Source organism: Cibotium barometz, chromosome 56 (genome assembly GCF_041138505.1).
Source record: "Cibotium barometz isolate CiBa-2024 chromosome 56, ASM4113850v1, whole genome shotgun sequence".
Lineage (NCBI taxonomy): Eukaryota > Viridiplantae > Streptophyta > Polypodiopsida > Cyatheales > Cibotiaceae > Cibotium > Cibotium barometz.
This window is the reverse complement of record NC_141101.1, coordinates 11,437,333-11,460,627: the sequence shown is the minus strand read 5'-3', so window position 1 is coordinate 11,460,627 and position 23,295 is coordinate 11,437,333.

Sequence of the window (23,295 nt, the reverse complement as noted above, 5' to 3'; positions counted from 1 at the left end):
CTAACCATGTTACATCAACAAAAATTTGGGGATTCTTCATTACAACTTTCAAATTGCACATTGAATTAGTACTTTGCCTCGGACCCTGAGCCTAAAATGATAGCCCAACTGTCAACCGCTTGGGTTAGCAAAAAATATCTTCATCAGTATTGCAATAGCATGGGGAGTTTTTTAAACTTCCAAAATCATATTCTAGTTATGTATGAGTCAATATGAATATTTTATAGTCATGGGTTCTGTTTACCCAGCATTTGGGTTCTCTGCACGAGATGTCCCCCCCCAAAAAAAATGCATATTTTGGATGTTTTTTGTAAGCCTTATTTCTATAGAAGGCTCGGCTCCTTTTTATTTTACTTTCCCTACTTAAAGCTATAATGAAGGAATCTTAATGAGCACATACATATGGGGAATGGGCCTAGGCACATAGGGCTTAGGAACATTTGCACATGGGGGCCTTGGGACTATAAAAGGCACCAGCCTAGGATATTATACCTTTTTGATACCTTTTAACATATTACTATTTTGGATGTCTTCTTTCCTAGAGCAAGCTTCCATGGTTGATTCCTGGCAGTCCTTCCATGTTTAGGTGCTACTCCCTGTGATGAGTGGGACATGTGTACTCCATGCTAATGAGTGCAACCCCTAGGTCCCCTTCATTGCATTATTATCAGAGCTCTTGGCTTATATCTTGATGCTTTGATTAGGAGATTAATCATTTTCATATTATTCTTAATTTAGTTTTTAGAATACATTTTCTTGATCATGATTAGTGAGAATCATTTTCGGATTACTGTTAATTTAGTTTTTCAGAATGCATTTTCTTGATTATGATTAGTGTTAATCATTTTCAAAATTAATTTTTACACAGTTTTTCAGATTTGCTATTTTTTTATTTGAGAAGATTAGCAATAAAATTTATGTTTATCATTTTTTAATTTGTATTGATCACTATTTTCAAAACCCTAATCCACTTTATTGTTTGATTTCTTGATCTTGATTCCATGTACAGGGTTTAGTGGGAGAGGACGCCCATGCGGAGTCATGGGCGGCCAGGCTAGTGTGGACGGCAGGCCACACACTATATAGCCTGGGGGATGAGGGGCAATCCTCATTCTTCCTCTATGGCTGGGTGGTGAGCCAGAGGCCGTCCCCTCTTGTGGTAATGCCCGTAGCGGCGTTACGGAAATGTAACACTGGTATCAGAGCGTGGTTCGAGGGGATCGTGAGAGTCCGCGCGTGAACGGGGGACCGGAGCCCACTCGATGGTTTTCATCCACAATCTTCTCACCCTTATCTCGAATGGAGGGTGTGGAGGGAGGCGGCCAAGGAAGAATGGAGGGGAAGAACTCTCTCTCTCTCTCTCTCTCTCTCTCCCCGTCACACACAGCAAGCATATTGGAGGTAAGCTTCTTGTTTGTTTTCCTCCGTTGAAGCTTATCTTCGAATATATTTTTCATTTGGTAATGAAACTTATCTGCGAAAGAATTCGCTGAAGCTTTTCTGGAACGAAAAGCGTTTCGTTGAACTGTGTGTGGGGGGGGGCGACACCAGCCCCACGGCAATGGCCAGAAAACACTGTGTTTTAAGGTGGGCGCGTTGTCCAGCGCCGTCCGGCAGAAAGCGCCCACAATGACACCCGAGGCACGGTCGCCGAAGTGAACAGCAGCCCACGGACTCACTGTCTACGGTGAGGGTTGTTGTGCGAAGGGGATAAGCTTGCCTTTCCAAAGCGAAGAGTCAAAGGTGAAGAGTAGGCTGCGTGGCCAACCAGGCCTACGTTGCGTTGAAGCAGGCGAAGACACGAACAGCATCCCCACGCTTGGCTGTAGCACGCAACGTTTAAATTGCTTGAATGACCAGGCGGCGACGGCAAAGACCACGTCTGAGTGGGTGGGGGCGTAGAGCCCAGGCGATACGGCGCTGCAGCTAGGCCAGCTAGGCGGCCAGCTCAGGCGGCCAGCCGGCCAGGCAGGCGGGCGGCCAGCCTTAGGCGCCCAGCGGGCGGCTAGCCCAGGCGACCGGCCAGGCAAGCGGCAAGCCCAGCGGCGGCCAGGCGGGCGGCCAGCAACGACCACTAGGCAGCCGACCAGCGCACGAACGGAGGAAAAAAAATAAGAATTTTAATTGTTCATTTTTAATTTATTAAAAATGAAGCGGGCGGCCAGCCCAGCAAGCGGCCAGCCAGCGGCGGCGGCTAGACTCGGCCAAAAGGACACTCCCCACGGGCGGGCGGCCACGCCCGAAGCGGCGAGGGGCCGGCCGGCCCGTTATTTTTTTTATTTTATTTTATTTTATTTTTAAAAAAAAACACACAAAACAACGGTACACCCAACGAAACAAACCCAACACGGCCGTCGTGCCGTGTGGCCGTAGTGCCCGTTTTCCACGAAAGAGACCCACCGCACACGGCCGTAGTGCCGCGTGCTAAGAGAGAGACAAATCCCACGGCCGTAGTGCCGAGTCCTTTGAGAGAGACGTTCTATGGCCGTTGTGCCTAGTGAACACGTCTATGGCCGTAGTGCCGCGAGAATAGCACATGTGGTGATCACACATTTGGTTCAGAGAGACTAAATTTAAGCTGAGCATAGACTTAGTATTGATCATCAAAGTCACGTAGTTTGGCTATAGTGTAAATTTAAAACTGCGGTGTGTTTTTCTTGGGCTAAGAGGACCGGCAGTGGCGTCAGTTGTGCCCAAATTAGACGAAGTGCTTATCATGAGAAATCAAGGTAAGCCTAATTGAGCCGTAGTGCTCATAACCCTTCACAATCTTTTAACAGTTGCTAGAAGATTGTGATAAACTTTGGCAAATGAGAACCATGTACAAGCGTAGTCTTGATGTGGTTATGCCTTGTGTCCAAACAAGTTGCTTACTGTTTGTAGCAACAAGAGAACCTTGGCCCGTACAGGCAAGCTGGCCCTTGTTGGTAGTAACAAAATAGTGTCACTACTTGGGCCTAGAGATTAGTGACTAGTTTGATTTAGTCACGTGATTGCCTCGTAAAAGTAATCCCTAAGGTGTGTATTACTTGGGATAACGGGGCTAGCAGTACTCAATTGAATAGTTTATCTAGAAGTACTAATCTGAAGGATTAGCATACGCCTAGATAATAATAGCAGATTTAGGATTGATTTGTAGAAATCAAAGGTAAATCTGAAGGGGTATAGTCTTGAGATGTAATGCTCAATGCCCTTATAGAAGTTGATCGACGAAGAGAATTGTTCTTAAACTTACTAGCATGGTTTTCTCTTCTTTTTATTGCCATGCGTCGACATCCCACTACTCGAGAGTTTGTGGTGATCTTTCGAGGGGGGAAAGAGCCTTTTTATATGTCACATCAATTGGTTTGGTGGTAATTTGATGGTATGGGACATCCAATTCTCACGGAATCGATTGTAGTCTTGGTGGAATGGGACGCCAAGGCTTGTGCATGTAACTTGACTCTTTGGCAGGTCTGTATGTACACTTGTCTCTGCAGTGATAAAGTGTGCAAGATAAAATTTGAACTTTGAAATTTACCAAATATAGCCATAAGTTGGGATAAAACCCAGTTACAGAGTTCGGAGAAGCTCTAGGTAGCAAGACCATGATGGTGTGCTAGTGCTAACAGAGTGATTTAGTTTCGGAGTGATCTAAATCTAGAGGTTAGCAGTAAGACTAGTTTGGTTGGACAATTTCATGCATGGGGGACGCCCTATAGCATTTTGCAAGCGTAGTCTTGCCTATGTTCAACATAAGTGTGCGATTGTGTGAGCACATTTTAATTGTTACCATATGAATTTGGGAAATATATTACTTTTCTACATAAGCAATTGCATGACAGGCTATTTGCTTACAAAGTTCATGTGCGTGTAAACCCTATAAGTCGTATGACCCCTGGGGAATGACTGGAGCATTTCTAGGATTTAATAAGGTTTTACATGGCAATAGTGAGTAGTATCTCACTCCAGACGAGCCTGGTTGTTGTTAGTATCGGATCCGACATATGTAGTGTACATAAAATCGGGCTGAGTTAGGATAGGAGGCTAAGCCGGAGAGCTTAGTGGTAAATCCTACTGTATCTGGTGAGTTTTGACTTAACCGGAGTGTTAAGAAGTAAACTCAAAGTCTGGGGCTGAACTGGAGTGTTCGGAGGCAGACATATCTTTTGTTAAATCGGAGAATTTAGCAAAAGATGAGCTTGGGGTGAACCATGGTACCCAGGAAAAAAGCTCTTCACACTAAAATAGTGCACAATAATTTTAGAGTGATAAAAATCCATCGCAGGAATGTTTTACAACTTTCCATGGATGATAGATGAAGACCATGTACTTTACGGAGTTAAAGTACATAGGTGTGACTTCGGCGCCACATTTTTTGTAGGAAGTCACCAGTGGTGTGGTTAGGTCAGCCGAGACTCCACAAGACCTATGCACTAGTTTTTAAGTTGACCTCTATTAAGGACGTCCAAAAATTTGTGTTGTAATACCAGAAATTGTACTGCAATGTGCAATGGAGGGGTCAATTTGTGTAGTCACTTCTTAGCAGCAAGTGACTTCAGCATCTTGTTATAGATGGTTGTATATGGTACTCCCACTCGGGGGAGGTATGCCATTGGGTACGGAGTTACTCACAGACTAGTATGTCAATTTGTGTAGTCACTTCTTAGCAGCAAGTGACTTAATCATCTTGTTATAGATGGTTGTATATGGTACTCCCACTCGGGGGAGGTACGCCATGGGTACGGAGTTACTCACAAACTAGTATGGAGCTACTAGTGTGATGATAGTGGGTACGTAGTTACTCACTACTAATACATAACTGCTAATAACATTAAGATCCTCGAGTGAAAGATACTCTAGATCAACATTTTAAATTACCGAACCACAATCCATGAGTATCGAGGTACTCATAAATATGTTGACGTTGCTCAAATCGAGGGACCGATTTGTTCGATGGTATGGAATAAGCAAGAGAGTGGAGTAACTTAAAAGTTACACATCACTAGTCCTAGTGAGTTGTCGAGGTCTAGTGAGTTGTCGAGGTCATCCGTAGTTTGATGATCCCCTCTACCTATCAGACAACATTCAATTTTGCAAGCCCTGGTATTTAATCCGCAGTGATTATGAGTTTGGTGTGAGATATGGTTATGAAGTTCTTACAAGAGTACTTGTTTATTTGCTTGTCATTGGTTATAGCTTGGTAGAGATTGCCACCTGTGATGGGTAGGTAGCTTTGCCGCTATAATGAGAAGGCAGCAAATAATGTTCTCATAGTTATACTTCATACCAACACCAAACAGGGATAGGATGAAATTCCTAAGTTCATCATCACGAAGTACTGTGATGTTTGCATTTATATTGAATGTATGATGTAATGAGACATTGAGCTTGTGTAATTACCATCAATTATCTAGCAACCTATGGCTTCACAGCAAGCTCAGTCATTATCTGTGGATTGATATGTGGTTATTAGTAGTTTAAAATTTTTCTTGATAGATGGTACAACCCACCCAAATGATTCATAAGTGTGTAACCGCTTATGAAGGGTAATAATATGCAACAATGAAGCACTTTGTTACAAGTGTGAAACCACTGATCTGTTGCAAAGCAGTTTATCAATAGTACCACCATATGTGCGTAGACACTATACCACATCTTCGTTGCAAGATGTTTTAAAAGTTTCTTGGAAGGACTCAAGAATATAACATATGATATTAAACACGGTCTAGATTTGTTCTTGGACATATGACACTAGCGCGTAGTCGCTTGAGAGTAGAGTTTATGAGGAAATAACCTTCCTTGAGGGAAAGGAGGGATATTCTCAAATATCACATAAACTCGAATAGTTGTGTGAGTCTAGACAATACTTGAAGGGATGTGTCTGGTAATAGCAACAAAGAGTTGTAAGTGATTGGATGTAACTCCAGACACCCGTAGTGGTGCAAGAATCTTTATCAAACATCTCCACATACTATATAGTCTACCCGCATATATAGTATGGCATAAGAGATAGGAAGTTTGATTGTTATATTTGAAGGGAAATTTTCAAAACTTACATTTACTCTAAGTTAGAGTGGAGTTTAACCATCCGTAGATTGATGGTAGTTAGAAACTCAACAAAATTCTAGAGCATATGCTTGTGCAAAGATGTTACTCTAAGAGAGAAAGTATCTCTCAGCTTTGGAACTAATCCTTATGATGCATGATTAGATTGGCTCTAGTTTATTTCTCCTATGGCTGTAGAGCTTTCCAAGGAGAAGTTTTAACAAGTTGGTGAAGCAACATGGTAGCGTAGTCTACAAATATCTAGTAGCATAGTCTAAGAACTTGCGCTACTAGAGTGCTCTCCAGTACATTAGCTTCTGTGCTAATGACATGATGCAAAATCAAGGTATGAAATTTGCCTTAAGGTTTTGGTTGAAATACCAAATCATGGCTTGTGTGAGCATGATCCTGTCTTTACAGAGGTCTGGCGTGCTGTACGCGCACGCACTTTGTCACAGCCTCGCCCACCTTCCTCGCCGGCACGTAATGCTAGTCCGGAGAGACTGGCCGTAGGTGCGGCGGGTAGCGAGGCGAGAGTTAGTCCGGAGAGGCTAGCCGAGTCTTCGGGGTATAGTTTTGAGCCGGAGAGCTCAGACGTAGGCCCTTCATCACCTTTGTTTTCCTACACGGTTTTAAAGGATGATGCTAAACTTCGTCAGGGGGAGAAATATGCTAATTACTCCATTTACGACGGGTACTTACTTTACAAGGGTAGAGTATGTGTACCAACTATTGGTGACTTTCGGGCCCAAATTCTTAAAGAAAGTCATGATAATCCAAGTGCGGGTCATCCTGGGATTCAGAAGACCTATGCACTTGAGTTACCGGAGAGTTCTCAAGTCCATCATGTCTTCCATGTCAGTAAACTGAAGAAATCAGTTCGCGGGTTAGAGAACGCAGTTTCTCCAGATATTTTGGTGGACTTGATAGAGCCACCAAAGATACTACATGAACCTGAAAGGATTCTACAGTATCGTGACAGACAAACCCGACATAAAGTGTACCAGGAGGTACTTGTTAAATGGACAGATAGGGATGAGGAGGTGGCAACTTGGGAACGCCGTAGTGCAATTTCCAAAAGGTTTCCCCAGTTTGTTTTCGAGGACGAAAACTCTTCTTAAGGGGAGGGTAATGTCACGTAGGCTGTAATGCCTGTGACCGATGGCAGACCGGATGGCCATGTCCGGGGTTCAGTGGGAGAGGACGCCCATGCGCAGTCATGGGCGGCCAGGCTAGTGTGGACGGCAGGCCACACACTATATAGCCTGGGGGATGAGGGGCAATCCTCATTCTTCCTCTATGGCTGGGTGGTGAGCCAGAGGTCGTCCCCTCTTGTGGTAATGCCCGTTAGCAGCGTTACGGAAATGTAACAAATAGTGTCCAAAGCTACAGCTTGGACGAGCTCCTATAATTGTGTGACGGAGTATTTATGGCGATTCTTGCTTCAAGAGCGTGTGGTAGCAAGTTAGGAGATAAAGTCATAAGTGATGTACTTCATGGATATATTATGAGAGTAATCATTGTAATAGCATTAGGTCTCTCATGAGCCTAAAGTGCCCGGTCGGCCACCACAGTTTAAGTGTGTGAACACTTATGGCCATGTATATAAGTGAATATCTCTCATAATACAACATACTCCCATTGTGTAATTGAGTCTTGCTCTTGCTAATCCTCTTGCTAATCTCTCTCCCTAATGTATGCTAGTGAGTGTGTGTGTGAAGTGAGGTAAGAGGAGGGACGAGGACCCGTAGTGCAACACGGCGGTGTGACAACAGTCGCGGGAGACATGGTGGAATTGCTTCTCAAGGAGTTGTAGAGCTTGGAGACTTCAAGAGTTATGAGCTTGGCCATTGGAAAGATCCTCACGACAGTTGCGGTTCACCAGGTAATCTCTTTTTGGATGTGTTTCAAGGAGGGTTAGGTGAGCCATAACGTTTTTGGCACCATTGCCGGGGAGCCATCCCTTGGCTTTTTTCATCGTTTTGCCTCTAATCTACGCATAACCCATTGCCCATTATCTTGATTAATGATTTAAACCTTATCCCGGATTAAGCCATATCACACAATAGCCATTATATATTTGTTAAGCTTATTGCTTACTATTCTTTTGGCTAAATTAATGTAGTAACTACTCCATGAGTATATATCCATACTCATGCACTAGAGAACATTTGCACCAAAGCCTCACCATCGACAACTTCCAGGTACATCTCTAGATGGAGGGACCATGGTGGGCGAAATCCTAGTCAATGGTATAACCCATCAGTGAACCCAACTAAATGAGCTGGCGCTATAACTATGCCAGTCTCTAGAATGGCTGTCACACAGCCTATCATCCCACTGGCCGCATATCACCCATAATCTCACCAACCATGCCAGTGGTGTAGGTGTGGGGCCTATCCCCCAGGCGGGTCATCAGTGTCCACCGCCTCACTAGACGAGCTCGATATCTCAACACTCCCCCTCGAGCGCAACTCCATCTCATGTACACCAAGCAAAGCCCTGAATCTGGGGAGCTTCTCTGTACCCAATGCTTTGGTGAAGATGTCAGCTACCTGATCCTGTGTGCTGACATAAACAAGGTCAAGGTCTCCTGCCAAGACCTTCTCTCTAACAAAATGGTAGTGGACCTCTATATGCTTCGTGCGAGCATGAAAAACTGGGTTCCTGGCCAACTGTATACTGCTAATGTTGTCACAGAAAATGACAACTTGTCTATCCACTGATAGACCCAAATCTGCAAGTAGCTTTCTCAACCAAGCTACCTCACATGCTGCCATAGCAGCTCCTCTGTACTGGGCCTCTGTATTGGATAGAGCAATCGTAGGCTGCTTCTTGCTGCTCCAAGTCACAGCAGCGCTCCCCAAGGAAAACATGAATCCACTAAGAGATCTCCTATCTGAGATACTACCAGCCCAATCAGCATCTGTGTACCCACCATGTACACATATCTCCGTCCCAGTCTCATAGAATAGTCCACAATGCAAAGTAGACCTCACATACCTCAGTATGCGTCTCACTGCATCCAAATGCGGTTTTCATGGAACCTGCATAAACTGACTCACCAACCCAACATCATAGCTCAAATCTGGTCTGGTGATCGTCATGTAGATCAAACTTCCTACTATGCACCTATACATAGTAGGATCCTCCAAAATCTCTCCTGAATCTGCACTCAACTTGCCATTCTGATCCAATGGCACGGAAATAGGCTTGCAGCTTGTCATACCATACTTGGACAACATGTCCAAGCCATACTGTCTCTGCAGTAATCCAATACCATGTGGTGACCTAATCACCTCAATGCCCAAGAAATATCTGAGCTCCCCCAGATCCTTCATCTCAAACTTCTGTCTAAGCAAGATCTTTACATCAAAGATCTCTGCATCATGGTCCCCCGTAATGATCAAGTCATCTACATAGATGACAACAAGCACAACCCCTCTATCACCATGTATCACATACAACGAGAAATTTGCATTGGCTACATGAAAGCCAATAGTGACAAGATATTCAGAAATCTTGTCAGACCATGCTCTTAGTGCTTGTTTTAAGCCATACAAGGCTTTCTTCAACCTGCAAACATGCTCGGGGTGACCCACATCCTCATAACCAGGTGGCTGCAACATATACACCTCTTCTTGCAAATCCCCATGCAAGAATGCATTCTTTACATCCATCTGATGTAAAGACCATTGCTTTGACGCAGCCACTGCTATCACAACTCTCACTATTGCCATCTTGGCAACTGGGCTGAAAGTTTCCTCATAATCAATGCCATATGTCTGCGTATATCCTTTGGCTACCAATCTAGCCTTGTACCTGTTTATGCTTCCATCACTGTTATGTTTTACTTTGTACACCCACTTGCATCCAATGGCTTTCTTGCCTTCAGGCAATTGCACTAAATCCCAAGTCTCATTTCCATATAGTGCATTCATCTCTTCATCCATAGCTTTCTCCCAACACACATTTCCAACAGCCTCATCAATGCATGTGGGCTCTACAACCTGCATAACCTTTGCCATATATGCATAGTGATGTGCCACATAACCATCATATGTAAACCTCTACACAGGGTTTTTCACTCTCCCAGATCTTTGCAGCTTTTCATTCATGGCTTCCATAGCCTTCTTTACACCAGGTGTTCTCATAGCTGGGATCCCAAGCTCCTCATCAAGGCTCATCTCTGAGCCACTAGACTCTCCATCAACATGAGAATGCCCTGCAGAAATGTCAGGCATACTAAGGGGCTCAACCACTTTCTCTTTGCCTTTACGTGATGTACTAATCACATTTGTAGGACTGGTATTATGACGCAGCCTGCCACTCCATGGTCTATCAACAACAGACCCAGTAGATGAGGACTCTCCTGGTCCACTCAAGGACTGTGATTACTGACCTGCATTCTGTGCAACCACACTTCCACTCACATCAGCCCCAACAGCTTCTTTTTCAGCAGCATACCAGCTGCTCATCTCATCAAAGACAACATCCCTGCTTGTCCTCAACTCACGTGTAGCAAGGTTATAACACCTGTATCCCTTTTGCTCAAGGGAATATCCAATAAACACACATTTTTCAGCTTTTGGATCCAGCTTAGTTCGTAGCTCATCTGGCACATGCACATATGCAATGCATCCAAAGACTTTCAGATGAGACAAATCAGGTTTTCTGCCCAGTAAACCTCTCCTCTGGAGTTACATCATGTATGGCTGCAGTTGTGGAGTCCTGTTCATGATATATACTGCTGTAGAAATAGCCTCAGCCCAATAGCTATGTGACATATTCTTCTCTTCCACATCAATGCTCGCGCAATCTCAGCAATGTGCCTGTTTTTCCGCTCAGCAACTCCATTTTGCTGCGGAGTGTATCTGCATGTAAACTGTCTCCGAATACCATTCTTCTTCAAAAATTCAGAGAACTCATTGGAGAAGTACTCTCCCCCTCCATCTGACCTTAGGCACTTTACATATTTCCCTGTTTGCTTTTCAACCATAATTCTGAAATTCTGAAAGTGAGTGAACACCTCACTCTTCTCCTTCATGAAGTATACCCACACTTTCCTTGTGTGGTCATCAATAAACGTCACATAATACCTGCAGCCTCCCATAGATATGGTCTTCGTAGGACCCCATACATCTGAATGCACAACATCTAGTGCATTTCTGCTCACATATCTGTTACGTGGAAACACATGCTTTGTTTGCTTCCCAAATTGGCATGCTTCACATATTTTCTGCATACCTTCCACTTTAAACTTTGGCAGCCCTGTCACAATTCCTTTAGTCTGTATAGACTTCATTCTCTGCACATTCACATGTCCAATTCTTTTATGCCAAATGTCTTTATCTGCAACAATCCCTGAACCATTTGTAAACATCACAGCACTCATTTCAGGCATGTCTACATTTAACGTAAACATTCTACCCACTCTATTGCCTTTTGCAACCAACCTGCACTTGTCTTTAAAGTCTTCAACATAACAACCATTAGGGTTAAACCGAACGTGCAAACCCTACTCAATCATCTGGCCAGTTGAAACCAGATTCTTTGTTATGTTCGGAACGTGAAGTACATCTGCAAGGTACTTCACTTTGCCATCCTGCATAGACAATGGCACATCTCCAACATGGGCAATTGGATGAGCAGTGTCATCCCCTGTTTCCACAAAACCTGGTATTTCAAGTTTTTTCATCTCTTTAAACCACTCCCCATGACTTGTCATGTGGTTCGAAGCACCTGAATCCATATACCATACATCATCTTTTTGTGCTGTTTCAACATTTTCAGACATGGCATTCACGACATGCTACATAAGAAACAACCTTTCATTATCCTCATTGTTTCCGCTTGAGGATGCATAGTTGTTCTGCTGCACTTTCCCATTTTGCATGTCAGCCTGCTTCTTATAACATTCTGCCTGCACATGTCCAGGCTTACCACAATAAAAGCATTCACGTGCATCATTATATTGCCTTTGCCACGTCCTCTTTGACTCCCCTGCCTCTGAATTTGCCTCTTCCACCTATGTGTTGTTGATGTTGTTGTTGTGTATTATGGGACTGTTGTTGTTGTTGTTGCTGGCCATAATTTTGATTACCTGTTCGGCCACCTCCTTGACCGTGTCCACGGTCTCCTCTACCTCGTCCTCTTCCTGTGAACTTGTGTAGAAGGCCTGTTGCTCTGAACTGTTTTTGTTTTGTGAAGACTGTTGGTCTTCACCCAAGCTCTTCTCTTCTATAATCAGCATAGACACCAAATCTGTAAAGTTGGGAATGTTTTCCTGAGTCTGAATAGACATCTTGATGAACGCCTTGTATTGTGGCCCGAGACCACATAGACAAACTTCCACCTTATCATCATCATCATCTACTGACACACCAATAGATGCAAGGGATTCCACAATACCCTTTATCTTCAATGCATAGTCATTCACAGACATGCTCTTTTTCTCCACAGTATGAAGTTCATTCTTCAACTATATCTTACGTGCCTTGGTATTTGTTTCATAGAGCTTTACCAAGGTGTCCCACGCCTCCTTGGGGGACTTGGCATCCTGAATGTGCCCAATCATGGTGTCAGGGGCATTTTCAATAGTTCTTAGCTCATAGTACCCGACAATATATTCACTTATAAAAATCCAGATGGACTCTTCATTGAAGATCAGCAAGATCAACCAACAGATCCATATAAAAGAGCCATGGACTCATCTGCTGAGGACCAGCAAGGTCAATCAACCAGATTCATGCCCGAATTCAGAAAACAACTCTTACTTCTTGTTCCAATATCTTCCTTGAAGCACATGTGGGTATCTTTGGCGACTCCCCAGAGCTCGAGCACCGTATGGTTAGCACTCTCTAGGATCCTTTGCAACATGTTAGGTAGCAGCATGTGTGAGACATAAATGACAGCGTCTCGCTGGTCATAGTGTGTGTCCTAGCGCTTCACTCATAGGCCGCTTCCTTGGTCCCTCATCCACCGTACCCAAAGCTCACCATTTAAATCGGCTGAGAGTAAGCGCTCTACGTACATTCCATGCAAGCACATGTACTTTGTTTACTTGCAGGTCCTCGGTTTGGATGCGATTACACATGAGTTTATTCACCAGAGCAGTAAATGTCACACCTTGAAAGAGCGTGGCTAAATGTGGTTATGTTTCATTAGATGTTTATGCCTTTTTGGGGTCTGCAAGACATGGGATTGTTAGAATGTTTTGTGTGGTTATAATGTTTTCCTTACCTTTGTTTTGGACTGGTTTTGTGTGTTGGTGGTTCAGGAAATTTTGGGATCGTCCAACAGATTTGTGGTTGTGTAATAAAGGTCACTTATATATGTACTCTGGTATAGACCGGTTTTGTGTATTGGTGGTTCATGCAATTTTGGTGTCTTTCGATAGGTTAATGGTGAGGTGAGAATGGAAAATCATGTAAGTGTGTATGTCTTATGCTCGTTGGATTGGCACAAAGTGATGCACTACTTTCTAATTACATTTGTGTTGTATAATTTAGTCTTAAAAAATCCATTTTTTGGGGATTTATTACCAAGTTTGGATCTAATTTTCACCTCGCTCGGAGAAGGTTTCTCGGAGAATGGGACTGCTCCTTTGTGTTGGTGGCTACTACATCCTTATCGGGAGCTCTTTGGGAGGCACTGGCAAACGAACTCCGCTTGAGGAGCTATCTTCACGAGAGAGAAGCTGCAGGACATAATTTTTTGGGCCAAAAACGCATTTTGGGAGCATCTTGACCTCCTTTTTTTTAGTTCATAGGCGTTCGCGTGCACTGCGGGTAAGTTTTGATTCTTTGTAGGTCAAACAAAGTGTTGTTTAGTTTTGATTCTTTGTAGTTCAAACAAAGTGCTATTTTTGGTGAGTTTGTGTTATAAACAAGATGTCAAATGATGGAATTATCCAAATTGTTACAGAAAAGCTTAACAAGAACAACTTCCATGCTTGGAGGTTTAGATTAACAAATTTCTTGATGGGAAAAAGCTATTGGGACTACATTAAAGGTGAACATGAGGAGGCACCAGAGATACTGGAGATTAATGCAACTGCTGCAGATGTAAAAGAATACAAGGATTGGAATCAAGGCGCAAGAAAAGTCATGTATTGTCTTTCTATTAGTATACAAGACACCATGATTGGGCATATATAGGATGCCAAGTCACCTAAGGAGGCATGGGACACATTGGTGAAGTTGTATGAAACTAACACCAAGGCACGAAAGATTCAGTTGAAGAATGACCTTCATACTATGGAGAAGAAAAACATGTATGTGAATGATTATGCCTTGAAGATCAAGGGAATTGTGAAATCCCTTGCATTTATTTGTGTTTCTGTTGATGATGATGATAAGGTGGAAGTATGTCTACGTGGTGCATTCAAGACATCTATTCTTCAGACTCAGGAGAACATTCCCAACTTTATAGATTTGGTGTCAATGCTAATCATTGAAGAAAAGAGTTTGGGTGAAGACCAATCTTCACAAAACAAAGGCAATTCGAAGCAACAAGCCTTCTACATAAGTGTAGGTGGAGGACGAGGTAGAGGTCGGTAATCAAAATTATGGCTAGCAAGAATAGTCCCATGAATCACAACAACAACACATAGGTGAAAGAGACTAGTTTAGAGGCAGGGGGAGTCAAAGAAGTTGTGGAAATTGGCAAAGGCAGCAAAATGATACACAAGGCTATTTTTATTGTGGAAAATCTAGGCATGTGCAGGAAGATTGCTATATGAAGCAAAATTACATGAGAAGTGGAAAAGTGCAACAAAATAATTATGCATCCTCTAGCCGAAGTAATGAGGACAATGAAAGGTTATTTGTTATATGTGACATAAATGTGCTTAATGCTGTGTTAGAAAATGATGTATCTACATGCAATGATGATGTATTGTATATGGATTCAGGTGCTTTGAACCACATGACCAGTCATGGCGAGTGGTTCAAGGATATGAAAAATCTTGAAAAGCTAGGTTTTGTTGAAAACAAGGATGATACTCATCCAAATTCCCATGTTGGAGATGTGCCATTGTCTCTGTAGGATGGTAAGGTGAAGTACCTTGTAGATGTACTTCATGCTCCAAACATTACAAAGAATCTGGTTTCTGTTGACTAAATGATTAAGGTTTGCGTGTTTGGTTTAACCCTGATGGTTGTTATGTAGAAGACTTTAAAGATAAGTGCAGGTTGGTTGCAAAAGGAAACAGAGTGGGCATAATGTTTACACTAAATGTAAACATTATGCCGGAAGTGAGTGCTACAATGTTTGCAAATGGATTAGGAGTTGTTTTAGATACAGACATTTGGCATAAGAGAATTGGGCATGTAAATGTGAAAAGAATGAAGTCTATGTAGACTAAAGAAATTGTGACAGGGCTGCCTAAGTTTAAGGTTGATGGTATGCAAAAAGTATATGAAGCATGTCAATTTGGAAAGAAAACAAAGCATGTATTTCCACATGACAAAAATGTGATCAGGAAATTACTAGATGATGTACATTTAGATGTATGGGGTCCTACAAAAACTACGTCCATGGGTGGCTTTTATAGGTATTATGTAACATTCATTTTAATAACCACACAAAGAAAGTGTGGGTGTATTTCATGAAGGAGAAGAGTGAAGTTTTCACTCATTTTCAAAATTTCGGAGTGATGGTTGAAAAGCAGATAGAGAAGCATGTGAAGTGCCTAAGGTCAGATGGAGGGAGAGAATACTACTCCAATGAGTTCTCTGATTTCTTGTGGAAGAATGGCATTCAGAGGATAGTTTACATGTAGATACACTCCATAAAAAAATAGAGTTGTTGAGCGGAAAAATATGCACATTGCAAAGATAACACAAGCATTGATGTGACAGAGAAGAATATGCCGCATAGCTATTGGGCTAAAGCTGTTTCTACAGTAGTTATATCCTGAATAGGACTCCTATTGCAACCATACATAATGTAATGCCAGAGGAGAAATTCAGTGGTGTGGCAAGAAACCTGATTTGTCTCACTTGAAAGTTTTTAGATGTATTGCCTATGTGCATGTGCTAGATGAGTTGCGTATGAAGCTAGATCCAAAGGCTGAAAAATGTGTGTTTATTGGATACTCCCTTGAGCAAAAGGGATTTAGATGCTATAACCCTGCTACATGTGAGTTGAGGGTAAGCAGAGATGTGTTTGATGAAATGAGTAGCTGGTATCCTGCTGAAAAATATGTTGTTGGGGTTGATGTAACTGGAAATGTGATTGCACAAAATGCAAGTCAGCAATCATAGTAATTGAGTGGACCTGGAGATTCCTCTTGTGTTGGGTCTATTGATAGACCATGGAGTGGTAGGCTATGTCAAAATACCAATCTTGAAAATGCAGTTGGTACATCACGAAAAGGCAAAGAGAAGGTTGGTGAGCCTCTTGGTATGCCCGACATTTCTGCAGGACACTTATGTTGATGGAGAGTCTAGTGGCTTGGAGCAGAGCCTTGATGATGAGCTTGGGATTCCAGCTATTAGAACACCTAGGGTAAGAAAGGCAAGAGAAGCCACAAAAATGCCAAGTAGTGATCATGGATAATGCAGGTCAGGGAGATTCAGAAAACCTGTTTAATAGGTTGACATATCATGGTTATGTTGCTCATTATTATGCATATATGGCTAAAGTTGTGCAAGATGTTGAACCCGCATGTTTTGAAGAAGCTGTTGGAAATTTAGATTGGGAGAAAGCCATGGATGAAGAAATGGCTACATTGTACTTGGGATTTGGTGCCATTTCCTAAAGGCAAGAAAGCTATTGGATGTAAGTGGGTGTATAAGGTGAAACATAACAGTGATGGTAGCATAAGCAGGTACAAGGCTAGATTGGTAGCCAAAGGATATACACAGACACATGGGATTGATTATGAGGAGATGTTTTCCTTGGTTGCAAAGATGGCAATTATGAGAGCTGTAATTGCGGTGGCTGTCCTAATGGTGGTTGGTTTTTTACATTAGATGGATGTAAAAAATGTGTTCTTACATGGTGACTTACAAGAAGAAGTGTATATGGATTAGCCACCTAGTTTTGAGGATACAGGTTACCCAGAGTATGTATGTAAGCTTTGTAAGGCCTTATATGGGCTGAAGTAAGCTCTACAAGCATGGCATAACAAGATTGCTTAGTATCTTGTCACTATTGGTTTTCATATGGTAGATGCAGATCCCTCTTTGTATGGGGTATTGTGAGCATCACTATCTATGTAGATGATCTTATTTTTGGGGGTGACAACTTGGAAGAGATTGATCATGTGAAAAGTCTTCTCAAAAGGAAGTTTAACATGGATTTAGGAGATCTACGCTACTTTTTGGGCATTGAGGTCATTCGTACACATGATGGTATTTGGAGCCCTATTCACAGAGACAGTATATATTGTAAATTTCATCCAAGTATGGGATGGTTGGTTGTAAGCCAGTCGGTGCCATTAGATCAAAATGACAAGCTCAATGCGGATGCAGGTTATGTGTTGGAGGACCCCATTATATATAGGAAGATTGTGGGGAGTTTGATCTATGTCACGATCAATAGGCTAGATTTGAGTTACATTGTTGGCTTAGAGAGCCAGTTTATGCAGGTTCTGTGCAAATCACATCTTGACAGTGTGCAACACACACTTTGTTGAAATATACAAGTGAATAGGGTGTGTGCAGGAATAAGCCCTTGGCTAGAGGCTATAAAAGAGAATCTATAAATGTGAGAGAACCTGTGAAAAGGTGAGAGAGTAAAGGGTAGCATGAGGAGATTTAGGAGGTGTGGAGATATTCTGGGAGAGGTGGAGAGAATCAAGCAAAAGAGGTGGAGTGAATCAAGGAGAAATCAGTGGGATTGGATGCTTGGATGTAAACTCTATAACTTGAGGCATTGGCCTAATGAGAATTTGCTAGTTTTTGATTATCCATGCCTACATTAAGTTATCAGTTAATTGCTCACTAATCACGTGTTAATTATCATCTAATCTCTTTATTAATGATGTTTATTCTAGCATTTGATCCACCATAGCTCATCACATTGCTGTAATTTTAACATGGTATCAGAGCCTAGCTTAGAATCCATCAATTTGTGAGCCCATTATCTTGCTAATCACTTGGCTAATTAGGATTAAAAGATAATTAATATTTTTACCTCTTTTTCAACAAACCCTCTGTACCCCTAGCTGGTGGAGGAGCTCTATCTCCCATCATACATCAAATAAGCTCAAGCCACTTTAGCCAAACATAGCTAACATCCTCGTGCTCCAGCCCCCATCCAAACAGAAGCTCAAAGCGCCAGCGCACGTAGCTGTTCCACGCGATTTAGTAGGCGATGTTTTTCTGGAGAAAATTTGAGATTTCTGCTTTATCAAATCAAATTGCTCTAATTCCTCTTGGCCCTAGGGGTTTTCAAGGGTGTTCTACAAGCTTATGAAGACAGAATTTGATTTGATCAAGTCTACAATGAGATCCAAGCTCTTCATCAAATCTGCAGGTGACTTTGGTAAAACAGAGATTAAGCATTCAATGTTTGATCAAATCTTGTGTTTCTTAGCTTAATCCTCTACTAGACTGATTGCTATTGATGGCCTTGAAAGGATTTGAGCTCATTTGAACTCTAAGGCCTCAGATCTGGACTCCCCGCATACTCTGTTTTTTGCACATAAAACAGAGGATTAATTTGCTAATCAATAATTAATCAATGCTAATCACTATTTTTTGGTGCAATTGAGGGTTCAAATTAACCATCAGGTATTTGATACAGATCCTTATAACTTCAGATTGCAATTCGGAGATGGGTTGATACTCCAACCATTCTGTACAAATTTGTTACCCTTGGTTTAATGTAATTTTTTGCTAATAAATCTGTTGTAATCATCTCCTAAACACCAAATTGAGTTGTAAAAGGGTAGACACTGCCCTTGAATCTTGAAATTGGATCAAGAGGTAAGACCCCCTTCACATCATCATGAGTACGGCACAAGAGATAGCCAAATTTAATGGGGGGAGCAGTTTTACACAAGGCAGACAAAAACCATGTATCTGCTCATGAGGAAAAATCTGTGGGGGCTAGTTGAGGGAAGAGATGAATGCCTAGAGGTGAGAGGGAAAAATGAGTGGAAGAGCAGGAATGAAAAAGCATTGGGATTTATCGCACTCACTCAGTTTAAATGATGAAATCATTCATCACATCACAGGGATACAGTGGGCAAAAGATGCATGGGATGAACTCAATAAATTATTTGGCACACAAGCTAAAAATTCAAAGATAAATCTGTTAATGCAATTTTACAAATTGGATATGAAGGAAAGTTAACCTTTAATCACAAACATGAACAGATATAAAAGCATTAAGCAACAATTGGCAGCTACTATTGGCAAAAAGGTAGAAGATGATGAGGCACTACTAGCAGTGCTTTTGAAGAGTGTGGACAAAGGTGAATATGAAAACATTGTAACAACACTAAAGAATGTACCTGAATTATAGCTACACGAGATAGAAGGAGCTCTACTAGAACAAGAGACCAGAGGCAAAGAGAAGAAATGGCTCGACTCAACAGCAGGAGAAGCAAAAACATTCTTCACCCGAGGAGGATTCTCTCGAGGACGAGGACGAGGAAGAGGCAGAATAGGAGGAAGGACCTTCACTTGCCACAACTATAGAAAGCTAGGACACATGGCAAGAGACTACTACAACAAACTGAGTGGAGAAGGAACGACATCGGCAAACTTCATGGAGGCTCCTAAGGAAGTGGAGTCAGATCATCTTTTCTGAGAGAGAGAGAGAGAGAGTGAAACCCCACAACCCAATGTAACCTGCCCCAACAGAGTAAAACCAACTCTGAGCCACCGATGATGTAGGCCATGTGGTAGATGTATGTGTGAGCACTTTAGTCAAGGTCACGGGCACTTGTAGTAGCCTTGGACACATAGAGAGAGAGAGAGAGTGTGTGTCAAGGACTATGAGTTTAGGAACTTGAGGCACTGGTTGTGGACTATCAAGTAAGAGGGAAACCTGGTATAGGGTCCAAGTGTGCTAGGAGTATTCACTTGAGGGGAGATGTTGAAATATACAAATGAATAGGGTGTGTGCGAGAACAAGCCCTTGGCTAGAGGCTGTAAAAGAGAATCCGTAAATGTGAGAGAACTTGTGAAAAGGTGAGAAGCATCTACTGGGAGAGAATAAAGGGTAGCATGAGGAGATTTAGGAGGTGTGGAGATATTCTGGGAGAGGTGGAGAGAATCAAGCAAAAGAGGTGGAGAGAATCAAGTAAAAGAGGTGGAGTGAATCAAGGAGAAATCAGTGGGATTGGATGCTTGGATGTAAACTCTATAAATTGAGGCATTGGCCTAATGAGAATTTGCTAGTTTTTGATTATCCATGCCTACATTAAGCTATCAGTTAATTGCTGGTTTTTGATTATCCATGCCTACATTAAGCTATCAGTTAATTTGCTGGTTTTTGATTATCCATGCCTACATTAAGCTATCAATTAATTACTCACTAATCACGTGTTAATTAAGCTATCAGTTAATTTGCTGGTTTTTGATTATCCATGCCTACATTAAGCTATCAGTTAATTTGCTGGTTTTTGATTATCCATGCCTACATTAAGCTATCAGTTAATTGCTCACTAGTCACGTATTAATTATTATCTAATCCCTTTGTTAATGATATTGATTCTAGCATTTGATCCACCATAGCTCATCACATTGCTGTAATTTTAACACACTTTGGTATTTGAGGGCCCCACTATGATTGTGCATTGTTTTATGTAGCAGGTGTACCATTGGAGCTATATGGGTACACAGATGCAGATTGGGCAGATAGCATCTCAGACATGAGATCTACAGTGGATTTATGTTTTCATTGAGAAGTGCTGCTATGACATGGAGCAGCAAGAAGCATCCCACAATTGCATTGTCAAGTATAGAGGTAGAGTACAAAGGAGCTACGGTGGCCGCATGCGAGGTAGCTTGGTTACACAAAGCTACTTTGATTTGGGGTTGCATGTAGAGAGAAAGGTTGTCATATATTGTGACAATCTTAGCAGTATACAGTTAGCCAGGAACCCAATTTTCTATGTGCAAATGAAACACATTGAGTTACACTACCACTTCATGAGGGGGGAAAGAGTCTTGGCATGCGACATCAACTTGGCCTATGGTAGCACATAGGATCAGGTCGCTGATATCTTCACGAATGCCTTGGGAGCTAAGAAGCTCTGCAGATTTTGAGATATGCTTGGAGTTCACGAGATAGAGTTGAGCTTGAAGGGGAGTATTAAGATGTTAAGCTCAACATGAGATAACACTTATGAGGCGCGTACGTGACCGTTTGACATTTGCATCACTGGCGGGTTTGGTAGCTGTCACCGACATATCTTCTCTAGAGATTCTACAGCTAGACTACACCAACTAGTCCACACACCTACCCACTCCACTTAGCGTGTTTGATGAAAAACAGGTAGAGGAAGAGGAGACACACACACAGGAGCAAACCCTAACCATAGAGGGAAGCCATCTCCCTTCTCACACAATGCATAAAGCCATAATCCATAATCTACAACACACTACTTGTGTTGTGTCCACACACAGCAACCCTAGCTAATGTCCACACATTATGACTAGCTGGACGCGGTCATTTATGTCTCACACATGTTACTACCTAACATGCTAGCACATAGTGCAACTGGCACAAAAACTGACATCGAGCTTGAATCTCAACATCCCCTCTCAAGCTCATGATGTACTACCATAGATGAAGATGTAGATGAGCTTGGGCTATTAAAGCTCTTAACACTCCCCCTCAAGATCATCCCACGTACTCCCAACATATGTACGGAAGTACTCAAACTTCTGCTAAGTGGCTTTGTGAAGATGTCGGTTCTTCAGTCTTCACATACTGCAAATCCACTGTACCATCCAACACTTTCTCTCTGACAAAATGATAGTGGACCTCTATATGTTTGGTCCGTGCATGAAAAACTGGATTCTTGGCCAACTGTATGCTGCTCATGTTGTCACAATGAATGACAACCTTGCCATCAATAGGCTCACTCAAATCAGCCAAGAGACTCTTTAACCATACTTCTTCATATGTTGCAATGGCTGCACCCCTGTATTCAGCCTCTGTACTAGATAAAGCAGTAGTAGGTTACTTTTTGCTACTCCAACTCACCACTGCACTTCCAAATGTAAAGGTATAACCACTAGTAGACCTCTTGTCATACGAGCTACCTGCCCAATCTGCGTCTGTGTAGCCATGTACATCCAAGCCTTTACCATGCTCATAAAGAAGACCATAATGTGCAGTGGTCTTTACATATTGCATAATGCGTCTCACTCCATCCAAATGAGGTTTTCTCTGGGGCTTTCCATAAATTGGCTTACTAGCCCCACAGCATGACGACTGAGATCCGGGCGTGTGATAGTCATGTAAATAAGACTGCCAACCATCTTTCTATACATAGATGGATCATCCAACTCTTCACCAAAATCAGCCCGTAGCTTTACATTATGCTCCAAAGGTGTACTCATTGGCTTACACCCTGTCATCCCATATTTTGCCAACATATGCAATGCATATTGGCGTTGCACTAACCATGTCCCTGCATGGTCTTTGATCACTTCAATCCCAAGAAAATATCTCAATTCACCTGTCTTTCATATAAAACTGCCCACTCAATGCCTTTTTGACATGCATAACATCTGTACCATGATCTCCTGTGACAATCAAGTCATCCACATAGATGACAAGTAATACAATCCCATGATTTGTTTTCTTCACATAGAGTGAAGAATCTGCTAAAGAAACCTGAAATCCAAGGGAAATGCATAACATCTGTACCATGATCTCCTGTGATGACAATCAAGTCATCCACATAGATGACAAGTAAGACAATCCCATGATCTGTTTTCTTCACATAGAGTGAAGAATCTGCTAAAGAAACCTGAAATCCAAGGGAAATAAGATATCGGCTTATCTTATCACTCCAAGAACGAGGTACTTGCTTCAAACCATATAATGCTTTCTTTAACCTGCATACATGAGGGGGATACTCGGGTGTACATATCCTTCACGCTGTGCCATAGAAACTTCCTCTTGTAAATCACCATTTAGAAATGCATTTTTCACATCCATTTGATGCATTTCCCAACCATTTGCGCTATAGCCATAGCAATGACTGCTCTCACTATTCCCATCTTTGCAACTGGACTAAATGTTTCATCATAGTCCAAGCCTTGGGTTTGTGCATAACCCTTAGCTACCAAC